Source organism: Fistularia commersonii, chromosome 12 (genome assembly GCF_037954325.1).
Source record: "Fistularia commersonii isolate RoL2024-O1a breed Wild chromosome 12, RoL_Fcom_v1.0, whole genome shotgun sequence".
NCBI lineage: Eukaryota > Metazoa > Chordata > Actinopteri > Syngnathiformes > Fistulariidae > Fistularia > Fistularia commersonii.
In genome coordinates, this window is record NC_141295.1 from 4479391 (window position 1) to 4493759 (window position 14369).

General features: G+C 50.7%; 21 non-coding genes across 21 annotated transcripts; 15 read left to right on the forward strand and 6 right to left on the reverse strand.

Moving 5' to 3' along the window:
- Positions 1-365: 365 nt before the first annotated feature.
- On the reverse strand, positions 366-437 carry trnad-guc (transfer RNA aspartic acid (anticodon GUC)). The gene has a single exon. It is a non-coding gene; the product is annotated as a tRNA-Asp (tRNA).
- Positions 438-581: 144 nt separating this feature from the next.
- Positions 582-654, forward strand: trnav-cac (transfer RNA valine (anticodon CAC)). The gene has a single exon. It is a non-coding gene; the product is annotated as a tRNA-Val (tRNA).
- A 657-nt stretch (positions 655-1311) lies between these two features.
- trnav-aac (transfer RNA valine (anticodon AAC)) lies at positions 1312-1384 on the forward strand. Its single transcript has one exon. It is a non-coding gene; the product is annotated as a tRNA-Val (tRNA).
- A 1247-nt stretch (positions 1385-2631) lies between these two features.
- On the forward strand, positions 2632-2704 carry trnaf-gaa (transfer RNA phenylalanine (anticodon GAA)). The gene has a single exon. It is a non-coding gene; the product is annotated as a tRNA-Phe (tRNA).
- Positions 2705-3137: 433 nt separating this feature from the next.
- trnad-guc (transfer RNA aspartic acid (anticodon GUC)) lies at positions 3138-3209 on the reverse strand. The gene has a single exon. It is a non-coding gene; the product is annotated as a tRNA-Asp (tRNA).
- Positions 3210-3353: 144 nt separating this feature from the next.
- Positions 3354-3426, forward strand: trnav-cac (transfer RNA valine (anticodon CAC)). Its single transcript has one exon. It is a non-coding gene; the product is annotated as a tRNA-Val (tRNA).
- A 657-nt stretch (positions 3427-4083) lies between these two features.
- trnav-aac (transfer RNA valine (anticodon AAC)) lies at positions 4084-4156 on the forward strand. Its single transcript has one exon. It is a non-coding gene; the product is annotated as a tRNA-Val (tRNA).
- Positions 4157-5403: 1247 nt separating this feature from the next.
- On the forward strand, positions 5404-5476 carry trnaf-gaa (transfer RNA phenylalanine (anticodon GAA)). Its single transcript has one exon. It is a non-coding gene; the product is annotated as a tRNA-Phe (tRNA).
- A 433-nt stretch (positions 5477-5909) lies between these two features.
- On the reverse strand, positions 5910-5981 carry trnad-guc (transfer RNA aspartic acid (anticodon GUC)). The gene has a single exon. It is a non-coding gene; the product is annotated as a tRNA-Asp (tRNA).
- Positions 5982-6125: 144 nt separating this feature from the next.
- trnav-cac (transfer RNA valine (anticodon CAC)) lies at positions 6126-6198 on the forward strand. The gene has a single exon. It is a non-coding gene; the product is annotated as a tRNA-Val (tRNA).
- A 657-nt stretch (positions 6199-6855) lies between these two features.
- Positions 6856-6928, forward strand: trnav-aac (transfer RNA valine (anticodon AAC)). Its single transcript has one exon. It is a non-coding gene; the product is annotated as a tRNA-Val (tRNA).
- Positions 6929-8175: 1247 nt separating this feature from the next.
- trnaf-gaa (transfer RNA phenylalanine (anticodon GAA)) lies at positions 8176-8248 on the forward strand. The gene has a single exon. It is a non-coding gene; the product is annotated as a tRNA-Phe (tRNA).
- Positions 8249-8681: 433 nt separating this feature from the next.
- trnad-guc (transfer RNA aspartic acid (anticodon GUC)) lies at positions 8682-8753 on the reverse strand. The gene has a single exon. It is a non-coding gene; the product is annotated as a tRNA-Asp (tRNA).
- Positions 8754-8897: 144 nt separating this feature from the next.
- trnav-cac (transfer RNA valine (anticodon CAC)) lies at positions 8898-8970 on the forward strand. Its single transcript has one exon. It is a non-coding gene; the product is annotated as a tRNA-Val (tRNA).
- Positions 8971-9627: 657 nt separating this feature from the next.
- trnav-aac (transfer RNA valine (anticodon AAC)) lies at positions 9628-9700 on the forward strand. The gene has a single exon. It is a non-coding gene; the product is annotated as a tRNA-Val (tRNA).
- A 1247-nt stretch (positions 9701-10947) lies between these two features.
- trnaf-gaa (transfer RNA phenylalanine (anticodon GAA)) lies at positions 10948-11020 on the forward strand. Its single transcript has one exon. It is a non-coding gene; the product is annotated as a tRNA-Phe (tRNA).
- A 433-nt stretch (positions 11021-11453) lies between these two features.
- Positions 11454-11525, reverse strand: trnad-guc (transfer RNA aspartic acid (anticodon GUC)). Its single transcript has one exon. It is a non-coding gene; the product is annotated as a tRNA-Asp (tRNA).
- A 144-nt stretch (positions 11526-11669) lies between these two features.
- Positions 11670-11742, forward strand: trnav-cac (transfer RNA valine (anticodon CAC)). The gene has a single exon. It is a non-coding gene; the product is annotated as a tRNA-Val (tRNA).
- A 657-nt stretch (positions 11743-12399) lies between these two features.
- Positions 12400-12472, forward strand: trnav-aac (transfer RNA valine (anticodon AAC)). The gene has a single exon. It is a non-coding gene; the product is annotated as a tRNA-Val (tRNA).
- Positions 12473-13719: 1247 nt separating this feature from the next.
- Positions 13720-13792, forward strand: trnaf-gaa (transfer RNA phenylalanine (anticodon GAA)). The gene has a single exon. It is a non-coding gene; the product is annotated as a tRNA-Phe (tRNA).
- A 433-nt stretch (positions 13793-14225) lies between these two features.
- trnad-guc (transfer RNA aspartic acid (anticodon GUC)) lies at positions 14226-14297 on the reverse strand. The gene has a single exon. It is a non-coding gene; the product is annotated as a tRNA-Asp (tRNA).
- Positions 14298-14369: the final 72 nt, after the last annotated feature.

The following is a 14369-nucleotide window of genomic DNA, read 5'->3' on the forward strand; positions in this document are numbered from 1 at the left end:
CTTCTCGAAAAGAGCTCATCTAGCTTAGCTAAGCTTAGCTTAGCTCGCGTCTGCTCGCTGAGGTGTTGTTGCCGGAAGTGAGGAGAGACGAGAGTCACGTAGTGAAGCAGAGCAACTACCCCTGCAAAAATTGCATAATTGCAACCCCGGTCTTCCACGTGACGGGCGGAGATACTGTCCACTACACTCGTTTTCGTTTTTCTGTCTCTCTTCTCGAGGAGAGCTCCTCTGGCCTGGCTTAGCTTAGCCAAAAGCAAACAGCTAGCGTCTGCTCGCTGAGATGTTGTTGCCGGAAGTGATGAGAGCCGAGAGTCACGCAGTGATACACTTGCTTCCCCTCAAGTTTTGCAAGAAGTGCAATTTTTCTCCCCGTCGGGGAATCGAACCCCGGTCTTCCGCGTGACAGGCGGAGATACTGTCCACTATACTAACGAGGAGATGGCGTGTTGTGTCCAGGTCGGCTGAGCACGATCGTCTGGCTTCCCCTGCCAGCACAGACACTCTTCCTCGTGAACGACTGCAAATCACTCCTTCCCCCCTTAGGATCGTTCTGATTAAACACCAAAATGTCCCCTTTTCAAGTTTCCGTAGTGTAGTGGTTATCACGTTCGCCTCACACGCGAAAGGTCCCCGGTTCGAAACCGGGCGGAAACAACTAGTGCTTCGGCTTGGCCGTTGGAAATAACACGGAACCTCGATCACCGTCTTCGTGTTCACAAGTTGAGATTGCCTTTTCCGTGCTCCTTCCTCAGAATCCTACGGTCGTCTCTGTGCTAGAGAACAAAAATGGAGCTCAACATGTGCCGTTATTATTTCTGCTGAGTCTTGGTCCCCCCTCTGTCAACTATCTGAGAGGAGTTTTTCTTCCACATTTAGCTTTACGTGCAACCATGCATCCATGTGTTCCTTCAAAATTCCCAGTGGAATACAAAGTCACATCCTGGAGCGGAGACAACAGTGATCAGCGATCGAGATGAAACAGCCCAAAGTCCAAGAAGGAGCCCACATAGGAGGAGAATTGAATCCTGGATACGCTGACAGCATTTTCATAACAATGACACGCTGTTGTTCAAACGAGGTTCCATAGGAACGGACTGTCGTTATGACCATTCGCTTTGTGTCTCCTTCGCCGGATGTTTGTCCGCGACGACCTACACGTGAAGGCCAACGTGTGTACCCTTGTTGCGCTCTCGGTCGCGTCTACTCACAAAGATGCTGGCCCCGTCATGGAGTTGCATGAGAGAGAAGAGAAGTGCGGTGCAAATCACCCGTCCCCGCCGAAAATTTAGGCGGCCTCCGCCTCTCCGTCAGGTTTCCGTAGTGTAGTGGTCATCACGTTCGCCTAACACGCGAAAGGTCCCCGGTTCGAAACCGGGCGGAAACAGCTCCTTGCTAGCAACTACGTGAGCTTATTTTCTGTTTGAAAAACAGAAGTCGCAGTCCCCCTCCACACCCCACCCCAACCTTCTGTTTGACTGTTGTTCCCACTGCTTCCTCGACATACTGCATTCATTTCTGTCCCAGAAAACAAAAAATGGAAATAAAGTGCGCCATTATCACTTCTGCTGAGTGTTGGTCCCCCCGCTTTCCTCTATTTGAAAGAGAGTTTTTCTTACACATTCAGTTTTACATGCAACCATGACATTCAAAGTCAAATCCAAGATTGGAGACAGCAGTGATGATCGATCGAGATTGAAAATGTTTATTGCCGTGTACACAGCATTAGATTCAACAGCCTTTCAGGATGCCACCGACTGTTTTCATGTTGCGCGCTCCCCAAACTTAACAGACACTAACTTTCGCAACACACTTTCCATAGACACACGCGATATACACTTAGAAAAGAGTGCACAATTACGTATGTACATGGGCAAACACAAGAAGGATCATAAGCCGGAAAAATGAAACGCAGTCCATGTGTACGTAAATATTCGAGTGACAGTGGACTAAGGTGCAAGCATGTTGCCTGTATGACACAAAGCAGCGGCAGCATATTGTGATTTCGAAAAGGCAACCGTGGACTCACCTGAGGACTTGTCATCGATCGATTCATTCCCATAGCACAGTGAAATACATGGACACATCCAGGAAAGGAATGGAGACAACGGTGAACCAAGTTGTGATCCAAACAGGGCACCACCGCCATCTAGTGGGGAAACACTCTCACCGGTAGCAGAGACGGCAAACAACCGTGTGTCGGTACGTCGCCGGTTCGAAACCGGGCGGAAAAAAAACAACGATCGTTTTTGCTGACACTATTCTGAATATTCCCCCTTCCCTCCCCGATGTCAAGTGGAGCTTTTCTGGTCTCTTTTCTCAGCATGCTTTCACTCACATGTCGCAGTACGATACATAGTGACACTCAACTGGACACAGCGGCGATTGACATTCAAGATGAAACAGCCTGAAGTCCCCAGAAGGAAGCCCACCTCACGTCACAGAGCTCCGAGCAGCCAATCCCGGCGGCAGTCCTGGTTATGAGCCTCGGGTTCGCGCTGCACGCCGGCTCGTGGCCATTAGCTTGCTGTTGCTCCGCTAAGCTTCGCTCAGCTAGCGGCTTGCCTCACCTTGACCTCAGTAGCCGGATGTTGTCGCCGCTCCTCGTGACGTCACATCCGTGCCGGTTCCGTCGCCGAAATAGCTCAGTTGGGAGAGCGTTAGACTGAAGATCTAAAGGTCCCTGGTTCGATCCCGGGTTTCGGCACGACATCTGACCGTGTGCGGGGGCCTGCCAAAATCCCAGCATTCCCTCGGTTTCGTTTTTCTGTCACTCTTCTCGAAAAGAGCTCATCTAGCTTAGCTAAGCTTAGCTTAGCTCGCGTCTGCTCGCTGAGGTGTTGTTGCCGGAAGTGAGGAGAGACGAGAGTCACGTAGTGAAGCAGAGCAACTACCCCTGCAAAAATTGCATAATTGCAACCCCGGTCTTCCACGTGACGGGCGGAGATACTGTCCACTACACTCGTTTTCGTTTTTCTGTCTCTCTTCTCGAGGAGAGCTCCTCTGGCCTGGCTTAGCTTAGCCAAAAGCAAACAGCTAGCGTCTGCTCGCTGAGATGTTGTTGCCGGAAGTGATGAGAGCCGAGAGTCACGCAGTGATACACTTGTTTCCCCTCAAGTTTTGCAAGAAGTGCAATTTTTCTCCCCGTCGGGGAATCGAACCCCGGTCTTCCGCGTGACAGGCGGAGATACTGTCCACTATACTAACGAGGAGATGGCGTGTTGTGTCCAGGTCGGCTGAGCACGATCGTCTGGCTTCCCCTGCCAGCACAGACACTCTTCCTCGTGAACGACTGCAAATCACTCCTTCCCCCCTTAGGATCGGTCTGATTAAACACCAAAATGTCCCCCTTTCAAGTTTCCGTAGTGTAGTGGTTATCACGTTCGCCTCACACGCGAAAGGTCCCCGGTTCGAAACCGGGCGGAAACAACTAGTGCTTCGGCTTGGCCGTTGGAAATAACACGGAACCTCGATCACCGTCTTCGTGTTCACAAGTTGAGATTGCCTTTTCCGTGCTCCTTCCTCAGAATCCTACGGTCGTCTCTGTGCTAGAGAACAAAAATGGAGCTCAACATGTGCCGTTATTATTTCTGCTGAGTCTTGGTCCCCCCTCTGTCAACTATCTGAGAGGAGTTTTTCTTCCACATTTAGCTTTACGTGCAACCATGCATCCATGTGTTCCTTCAAAATTCCCAGTGGAATACAAAGTCACATCCTGGAGCGGAGACAACAGTGATCAGCGATCGAGATGAAACAGCCCAAAGTCCAAGAAGGAGCCCACATAGGAGGAGAATTGAATCCTGGATACGCTGACAGCATTTTCATAACAATGACACGCTGTTGTTCAAACGAGGTTCCATAGGAACGGACTGTCGTTATGACCATTCGCTTTGTGTCTCCTTCGCCGGATGTTTGTCCGCGACGACCTACACGTGAAGGCCAACGTGTGTACCCTTGTTGCGCTCTCGGTCGCGTCTACTCACAAAGATGCTGGCCCCGTCATGGAGTTGCATGAGAGAGAAGAGAAGTGCGGTGCAAATCACCCGTCCCCGCCGAAAATTTAGGCGGCCTCCGCCTCTCCGTCAGGTTTCCGTAGTGTAGTGGTCATCACGTTCGCCTAACACGCGAAAGGTCCCCGGTTCGAAACCGGGCGGAAACAGCTCCTTGCTAGCAACTACGTGAGCTTATTTTCTGTTTGAAAAACAGAAGTCGCAGTCCCCCTCCACACCCCACCCCAACCTTCTGTTTGACTGTTGTTCCCACTGCTTCCTCGACATACTGCATTCATTTCTGTCCCAGAAAACAAAAAATGGAAATAAAGTGCGCCATTATCACTTCTGCTGAGTGTTGGTCCCCCCGCTTTCCTCTATTTGAAAGAGAGTTTTTCTTACACATTCAGTTTTACATGCAACCATGACATTCAAAGTCAAATCCAAGATTGGAGACAGCAGTGATGATCGATCGAGATTGAAAATGTTTATTGCCGTGTACACAGCATTAGATTCAACAGCCTTTCAGGATGCCACCGACTGTTTTCATGTTGCGCGCTCCCCAAACTTAACAGACACTAACTTTCGCAACACACTTTCCATAGACACACGCGATATACACTTAGAAAAGAGTGCACAATTACGTATGTACATGGGCAAACACAAGAAGGATCATAAGCCGGAAAAATGAAACGCAGTCCATGTGTACGTAAATATTCGAGTGACAGTGGACTAAGGTGCAAGCATGTTGCCTGTATGACACAAAGCAGCGGCAGCATATTGTGATTTCGAAAAGGCAACCGTGGACTCACCTGAGGACTTGTCATCGATCGATTCATTCCCATAGCACAGTGAAATACATGGACACATCCAGGAAAGGAATGGAGACAACGGTGAACCAAGTTGTGATCCAAACAGGGCACCACCGCCATCTAGTGGGGAAACACTCTCACCGGTAGCAGAGACGGCAAACAACCGTGTGTCGGTACGTCGCCGGTTCGAAACCGGGCGGAAAAAAAACAACGATCGTTTTTGCTGACACTATTCTGAATATTCCCCCTTCCCTCCCCGATGTCAAGTGGAGCTTTTCTGGTCTCTTTTCTCAGCATGCTTTCACTCACATGTCGCAGTACGATACATAGTGACACTCAACTGGACACAGCGGCGATTGACATTCAAGATGAAACAGCCTGAAGTCCCCAGAAGGAAGCCCACCTCACGTCACAGAGCTCCGAGCAGCCAATCCCGGCGGCAGTCCTGGTTATGAGCCTCGGGTTCGCGCTGCACGCCGGCTCGTGGCCATTAGCTTGCTGTTGCTCCGCTAAGCTTCGCTCAGCTAGCGGCTTGCCTCACCTTGACCTCAGTAGCCGGATGTTGTCGCCGCTCCTCGTGACGTCACATCCGTGCCGGTTCCGTCGCCGAAATAGCTCAGTTGGGAGAGCGTTAGACTGAAGATCTAAAGGTGTCTGGTTCGATCCCGGGTTTCGGCACGACATCTGACCGTGTGCGGGGGCCTGCCAAAATCCCAGCATTCCCTCGGTTTCGTTTTTCTGTCACTCTTCTCGAAAAGAGCTCATCTAGCTTAGCTAAGCTTAGCTTAGCTCGCGTCTGCTCGCTGAGGTGTTGTTGCCGGAAGTGAGGAGAGACGAGAGTCACGTAGTGAAGCAGAGCAACTACCCCTGCAAAAATTGCATAATTGCAACCCCGGTCTTCCACGTGACGGGCGGAGATACTGTCCACTACACTCGTTTTCGTTTTTCTGTCTCTCTTCTCGAGGAGAGCTCCTCTGGCCTGGCTTAGCTTAGCCAAAAGCAAACAGCTAGCGTCTGCTCGCTGAGATGTTGTTGCCGGAAGTGATGAGAGCCGAGAGTCACGCAGTGATACACTTGTTTCCCCTCAAGTTTTGCAAGAAGTGCAATTTTTCTCCCCGTCGGGGAATCGAACCCCGGTCTTCCGCGTGACAGGCGGAGATACTGTCCACTATACTAACGAGGAGATGGCGTGTTGTGTCCAGGTCGGCTGAGCACGATCGTCTGGCTTCCCCTGCCAGCACAGACACTCTTCCTCGTGAACGACTGCAAATCACTCCTTCCCCCCTTAGGATCGGTCTGATTAAACACCAAAATGTCCCCCTTTCAAGTTTCCGTAGTGTAGTGGTTATCACGTTCGCCTCACACGCGAAAGGTCCCCGGTTCGAAACCGGGCGGAAACAACTAGTGCTTCGGCTTGGCCGTTGGAAATAACACGGAACCTCGATCACCGTCTTCGTGTTCACAAGTTGAGATTGCCTTTTCCGTGCTCCTTCCTCAGAATCCTACGGTCGTCTCTGTGCTAGAGAACAAAAATGGAGCTCAACATGTGCCGTTATTATTTCTGCTGAGTCTTGGTCCCCCCTCTGTCAACTATCTGAGAGGAGTTTTTCTTCCACATTTAGCTTTACGTGCAACCATGCATCCATGTGTTCCTTCAAAATTCCCAGTGGAATACAAAGTCACATCCTGGAGCGGAGACAACAGTGATCAGCGATCGAGATGAAACAGCCCAAAGTCCAAGAAGGAGCCCACATAGGAGGAGAATTGAATCCTGGATACGCTGACAGCATTTTCATAACAATGACACGCTGTTGTTCAAACGAGGTTCCATAGGAACGGACTGTCGTTATGACCATTCGCTTTGTGTCTCCTTCGCCGGATGTTTGTCCGCGACGACCTACACGTGAAGGCCAACGTGTGTACCCTTGTTGCGCTCTCGGTCGCGTCTACTCACAAAGATGCTGGCCCCGTCATGGAGTTGCATGAGAGAGAAGAGAAGTGCGGTGCAAATCACCCGTCCCCGCCGAAAATTTAGGCGGCCTCCGCCTCTCCGTCAGGTTTCCGTAGTGTAGTGGTCATCACGTTCGCCTAACACGCGAAAGGTCCCCGGTTCGAAACCGGGCGGAAACAGCTCCTTGCTAGCAACTACGTGAGCTTATTTTCTGTTTGAAAAACAGAAGTCGCAGTCCCCCTCCACACCCCACCCCAACCTTCTGTTTGACTGTTGTTCCCACTGCTTCCTCGACATACTGCATTCATTTCTGTCCCAGAAAACAAAAAATGGAAATAAAGTGCGCCATTATCACTTCTGCTGAGTGTTGGTCCCCCCGCTTTCCTCTATTTGAAAGAGAGTTTTTCTTACACATTCAGTTTTACATGCAACCATGACATTCAAAGTCAAATCCAAGATTGGAGACAGCAGTGATGATCGATCGAGATTGAAAATGTTTATTGCCGTGTACACAGCATTAGATTCAACAGCCTTTCAGGATGCCACCGACTGTTTTCATGTTGCGCGCTCCCCAAACTTAACAGACACTAACTTTCGCAACACACTTTCCATAGACACACGCGATATACACTTAGAAAAGAGTGCACAATTACGTATGTACATGGGCAAACACAAGAAGGATCATAAGCCGGAAAAATGAAACGCAGTCCATGTGTACGTAAATATTCGAGTGACAGTGGACTAAGGTGCAAGCATGTTGCCTGTATGACACAAAGCAGCGGCAGCATATTGTGATTTCGAAAAGGCAACCGTGGACTCACCTGAGGACTTGTCATCGATCGATTCATTCCCATAGCACAGTGAAATACATGGACACATCCAGGAAAGGAATGGAGACAACGGTGAACCAAGTTGTGATCCAAACAGGGCACCACCGCCATCTAGTGGGGAAACACTCTCACCGGTAGCAGAGACGGCAAACAACCGTGTGTCGGTACGTCGCCGGTTCGAAACCGGGCGGAAAAAAAACAACGATCGTTTTTGCTGACACTATTCTGAATATTCCCCCTTCCCTCCCCGATGTCAAGTGGAGCTTTTCTGGTCTCTTTTCTCAGCATGCTTTCACTCACATGTCGCAGTACGATACATAGTGACACTCAACTGGACACAGCGGCGATTGACATTCAAGATGAAACAGCCTGAAGTCCCCAGAAGGAAGCCCACCTCACGTCACAGAGCTCCGAGCAGCCAATCCCGGCGGCAGTCCTGGTTATGAGCCTCGGGTTCGCGCTGCACGCCGGCTCGTGGCCATTAGCTTGCTGTTGCTCCGCTAAGCTTCGCTCAGCTAGCGGCTTGCCTCACCTTGACCTCAGTAGCCGGATGTTGTCGCCGCTCCTCGTGACGTCACATCCGTGCCGGTTCCGTCGCCGAAATAGCTCAGTTGGGAGAGCGTTAGACTGAAGATCTAAAGGTCCCTGGTTCGATCCCGGGTTTCGGCACGACATCTGACCGTGTGCGGGGGCCTGCCAAAATCCCAGCATTCCCTCGGTTTCGTTTTTCTGTCACTCTTCTCGAAAAGAGCTCATCTAGCTTAGCTAAGCTTAGCTTAGCTCGCGTCTGCTCGCTGAGGTGTTGTTGCCGGAAGTGAGGAGAGACGAGAGTCACGTAGTGAAGCAGAGCAACTACCCCTGCAAAAATTGCATAATTGCAACCCCGGTCTTCCACGTGACGGGCGGAGATACTGTCCACTACACTCGTTTTCGTTTTTCTGTCTCTCTTCTCGAGGAGAGCTCCTCTGGCCTGGCTTAGCTTAGCCAAAAGCAAACAGCTAGCGTCTGCTCGCTGAGATGTTGTTGCCGGAAGTGATGAGAGCCGAGAGTCACGCAGTGATACACTTGCTTCCCCTCAAGTTTTGCAAGAAGTGCAATTTTTCTCCCCGTCGGGGAATCGAACCCCGGTCTTCCGCGTGACAGGCGGAGATACTGTCCACTATACTAACGAGGAGATGGCGTGTTGTGTCCAGGTCGGCTGAGCACGATCGTCTGGCTTCCCCTGCCAGCACAGACACTCTTCCTCGTGAACGACTGCAAATCACTCCTTCCCCCCTTAGGATCGTTCTGATTAAACACCAAAATGTCCCCTTTTCAAGTTTCCGTAGTGTAGTGGTTATCACGTTCGCCTCACACGCGAAAGGTCCCCGGTTCGAAACCGGGCGGAAACAACTAGTGCTTCGGCTTGGCCGTTGGAAATAACACGGAACCTCGATCACCGTCTTCGTGTTCACAAGTTGAGATTGCCTTTTCCGTGCTCCTTCCTCAGAATCCTACGGTCGTCTCTGTGCTAGAGAACAAAAATGGAGCTCAACATGTGCCGTTATTATTTCTGCTGAGTCTTGGTCCCCCCTCTGTCAACTATCTGAGAGGAGTTTTTCTTCCACATTTAGCTTTACGTGCAACCATGCATCCATGTGTTCCTTCAAAATTCCCAGTGGAATACAAAGTCACATCCTGGAGCGGAGACAACAGTGATCAGCGATCGAGATGAAACAGCCCAAAGTCCAAGAAGGAGCCCACATAGGAGGAGAATTGAATCCTGGATACGCTGACAGCATTTTCATAACAATGACACGCTGTTGTTCAAACGAGGTTCCATAGGAACGGACTGTCGTTATGACCATTCGCTTTGTGTCTCCTTCGCCGGATGTTTGTCCGCGACGACCTACACGTGAAGGCCAACGTGTGTACCCTTGTTGCGCTCTCGGTCGCGTCTACTCACAAAGATGCTGGCCCCGTCATGGAGTTGCATGAGAGAGAAGAGAAGTGCGGTGCAAATCACCCGTCCCCGCCGAAAATTTAGGCGGCCTCCGCCTCTCCGTCAGGTTTCCGTAGTGTAGTGGTCATCACGTTCGCCTAACACGCGAAAGGTCCCCGGTTCGAAACCGGGCGGAAACAGCTCCTTGCTAGCAACTACGTGAGCTTATTTTCTGTTTGAAAAACAGAAGTCGCAGTCCCCCTCCACACCCCACCCCAACCTTCTGTTTGACTGTTGTTCCCACTGCTTCCTCGACATACTGCATTCATTTCTGTCCCAGAAAACAAAAAATGGAAATAAAGTGCGCCATTATCACTTCTGCTGAGTGTTGGTCCCCCCGCTTTCCTCTATTTGAAAGAGAGTTTTTCTTACACATTCAGTTTTACATGCAACCATGACATTCAAAGTCAAATCCAAGATTGGAGACAGCAGTGATGATCGATCGAGATTGAAAATGTTTATTGCCGTGTACACAGCATTAGATTCAACAGCCTTTCAGGATGCCACCGACTGTTTTCATGTTGCGCGCTCCCCAAACTTAACAGACACTAACTTTCGCAACACACTTTCCATAGACACACGCGATATACACTTAGAAAAGAGTGCACAATTACGTATGTACATGGGCAAACACAAGAAGGATCATAAGCCGGAAAAATGAAACGCAGTCCATGTGTACGTAAATATTCGAGTGACAGTGGACTAAGGTGCAAGCATGTTGCCTGTATGACACAAAGCAGCGGCAGCATATTGTGATTTCGAAAAGGCAACCGTGGACTCACCTGAGGACTTGTCATCGATCGATTCATTCCCATAGCACAGTGAAATACATGGACACATCCAGGAAAGGAATGGAGACAACGGTGAACCAAGTTGTGATCCAAACAGGGCACCACCGCCATCTAGTGGGGAAACACTCTCACCGGTAGCAGAGACGGCAAACAACCGTGTGTCGGTATGTCGCCGGTTCGAAACCGGGCGGAAAAAAAACAACGATCGTTTTTGCTGACACTATTCTGAATATTCCCCCTTCCCTCCCCGATGTCAAGTGGAGCTTTTCTGGTCTCTTTTCTCAGCATGCTTTCACTCACATGTCGCAGTACGATACATAGTGACACTCAACTGGACACAGCGGCGATTGACATTCAAGATGAAACAGCCTGAAGTCCCCAGAAGGAAGCCCACCTCACGTCACAGAGCTCCGAGCAGCCAATCCCGGCGGCAGTCCTGGTTATGAGCCTCGGGTTCGCGCTGCACGCCGGCTCGTGGCCATTAGCTTGCTGTTGCTCCGCTAAGCTTCGCTCAGCTAGCGGCTTGCCTCACCTTGACCTCAGTAGCCGGATGTTGTCGCCGCTCCTCGTGACGTCACATCCGTGCCGGTTCCGTCGCCGAAATAGCTCAGTTGGGAGAGCGTTAGACTGAAGATCTAAAGGTCCCTGGTTCGATCCCGGGTTTCGGCACGACATCTGACCGTGTGCGGGGGCCTGCCAAAATCCCAGCATTCCCTCGGTTTCGTTTTTCTGTCACTCTTCTCGAAAAGAGCTCATCTAGCTTAGCTAAGCTTAGCTTAGCTCGCGTCTGCTCGCTGAGGTGTTGTTGCCGGAAGTGAGGAGAGACGAGAGTCACGTAGTGAAGCAGAGCAACTACCCCTGCAAAAATTGCATAATTGCAACCCCGGTCTTCCACGTGACGGGCGGAGATACTGTCCACTACACTCGTTTTCGTTTTTCTGTCTCTCTTCTCGAGGAGAGCTCCTCTGGCCTGGCTTAGCTTAGCCAAAAGCAAACAGCTAGCGTCTGCTCGCTGAGATGTTGTTGCCGGAAGTGATGAGAGCCGAGAGTCACGCAGTGATACACTTGCTTCCCCTCAAGTTTTGCAAGAAGTGCAATTTTTCTCCCCGTCGGGGAATCGAACCCCGGTCTTCCGCGTGACAGGCGGAGATACTGTCCACTATACTAACGAGGAGATGGCGTGTTGTGTCCAGGTCGGCTGAGCACGATCGTCTGGCTTCCCCTGCCAGCACAGACACTCTTCCTCGTGAACGACTGCAAATCACTCCTTCCCCCCTTAGGATCGTTCTGATTAAACACCAAAATGTCCCCTTTTCAAGTTTCCGTAGTGTAGTGGTTATCACGTTCGCCTCACACGCGAAAGGTCCCCGGTTCGAAACCGGGCGGAAACAACTAGTGCTTCGGCTTGGCCGTTGGAAATAACACGGAACCTCGATCACCGTCTTCGTGTTCACAAGTTGAGATTGCCTTTTCCGTGCTCCTTCCTCAGAATCCTACGGTCGTCTCTGTGCTAGAGAACAAAAATGGAGCTCAACATGTGCCGTTATTATTTCTGCTGAGTCTTGGTCCCCCCTCTGTCAACTATCTGAGAGGAGTTTTTCTTCCACATTTAGCTTTACGTGCAACCATGCATCCATGTGTTCCTTCAAAATTCCCAGTGGAATACAAAGTCACATCCTGGAGCGGAGACAACAGTGATCAGCGATCGAGATGAAACAGCCCAAAGTCCAAGAAGGAGCCCACATAGGAGGAGAATTGAATCCTGGATACGCTGACAGCATTTTCATAACAATGACACGCTGTTGTTCAAACGAGGTTCCATAGGAACGGACTGTCGTTATGACCATTCGCTTTGTGTCTCCTTCGCCGGATGTTTGTCCGCGACGACCTACACGTGAAGGCCAACGTGTGTACCCTTGTTGCGCTCTCGGTCGCGTCTACTCACAAAGATGCTGGCCCCGTCATGGAGTTGCATGAGAGAGAAGAGAAGTGCGGTGCAAATCACCCGTCCCCGCCGAAAATTTAGGCGGCCTCCGCCTCTCCGTCAGGTTTCCGTAGTGTAGTGGTCATCACGTTCGCCTAACACGCGAAAGGTCCCCGGTTCGAAACCGGGCGGAAACAGCTCCTTGCTAGCAACTACGTGAGCTTATTTTCTGTTTGAAAAACAGAAGTCGCAGTCCCCCTCCACACCCCACCCCAACCTTCTGTTTGACTGTTGTTCCCACTGCTTCCTCGACATACTGCATTCATTTCTGTCCCAGAAAACAAAAAATGGAAATAAAGTGCGCCATTATCACTTCTGCTGAGTGTTGGTCCCCCCGCTTTCCTCTATTTGAAAGAGAGTTTTTCTTACACATTCAGTTTTACATGCAACCATGACATTCAAAGTCAAATCCAAGATTGGAGACAGCAGTGATGATCGATCGAGATTGAAAATGTTTATTGCCGTGTACACAGCATTAGATTCAACAGCCTTTCAGGATGCCACCGACTGTTTTCATGTTGCGCGCTCCCCAAACTTAACAGACACTAACTTTCGCAACACACTTTCCATAGACACACGCGATATACACTTAGAAAAGAGTGCACAATTACGTATGTACATGGGCAAACACAAGAAGGATCATAAGCCGGAAAAATGAAACGCAGTCCATGTGTACGTAAATATTCGAGTGACAGTGGACTAAGGTGCAAGCATGTTGCCTGTATGACACAAAGCAGCGGCAGCATATTGTGATTTCGAAAAGGCAACCGTGGACTCACCTGAGGACTTGTCATCGATCGATTCATTCCCATAGCACAGTGAAATACATGGACACATCCAGGAAAGGAATGGAGACAACGGTGAACCAAGTTGTGATCCAAACAGGGCACCACCGCCATCTAGTGGGGAAACACTCTCACCGGTAGCGGAGACGGCAAACAACCGTGTGTCGGTATGTCGCCGGTTCGAAACCGGGCGGAAAAAAAACAACGATCGTTTTTGCTGACACTATTCTGAATATTCCCCCTTCCCTCCCCGATGTCAAGTGGAGCTTTTCTGGTCTCTTTTCTCAGCATGCTTTCACTCACATGTCGCAGTACGATACATAGTGACACTCAACTGGACACAGCGGCGATTGACATTCAAGATGAAACAGCCTGAAGTCCCCAGAAGGAAGCCCACCTCACGTCACAGAGCTCCGAGCAGCCAATCCCGGCGGCAGTCCTGGTTATGAGCCTCGGGTTCGCGCTGCACGCCGGCTCGTGGCCATTAGCTTGCTGTTGCTCCGCTAAGCTTCGCTCAGCTAGCGGCTTGCCTCACCTTGACCTCAGTAGCCGGATGTTGTCGCCGCTCCTCGTGACGTCACATCCGTGCCGGTTCCGTCGCCGAAATAGCTCAGTTGGGAGAGCGTTAGACTGAAGATCTAAAGGTCCCTGGTTCGATCCCGGGTTTCGGCACGACATCTGACCGTGTGCGGGGGCCTGCCAAAATCCCAGCATTCCCTCGGTTTCGTTTTTCTGTCACTCTTCTCGAAAAGAGCTCATCTAGCTTAGCTAAGCTTAGCTTAGCTCGCGTCTGCTCGCTGAGATGTTGTTGCCGGAAGTGAGGAGAGACGAGAGTCACGTAGTGAAGCAGAGCAACTACCCCTGCAAAAATTGCATAATTGCAACCCCGGTCTTCCACGTGACGGGCGGAGATACTGTCCACTACACTCGTTTTCGTTTTTCTGTCTCTCTTCTCGAGGAGAGCTCCTCTGGCCTGGCTTAGCTTAGCCAAAAGCAAACAGCTAGCGTCTGCTCGCTGAGATGTTGTTGCCGGAAGTGATGAGAGCCGAGAGTCACGCAGTGATACACTTGCTTCCCCTCAAGTTTTGCAAGAAGTGCAATTTTTCTCCCCGTCGGGGAATCGAACCCCGGTCTTCCGCGTGACAGGCGGAGATACTGTCCACTATACTAACGAGGAGATGGCGTGTTGTGTCCAGGTCGGCTGAGCACGATCGTCTGGCTTCCCCTGCCAGCACAGACACTCTTCCTC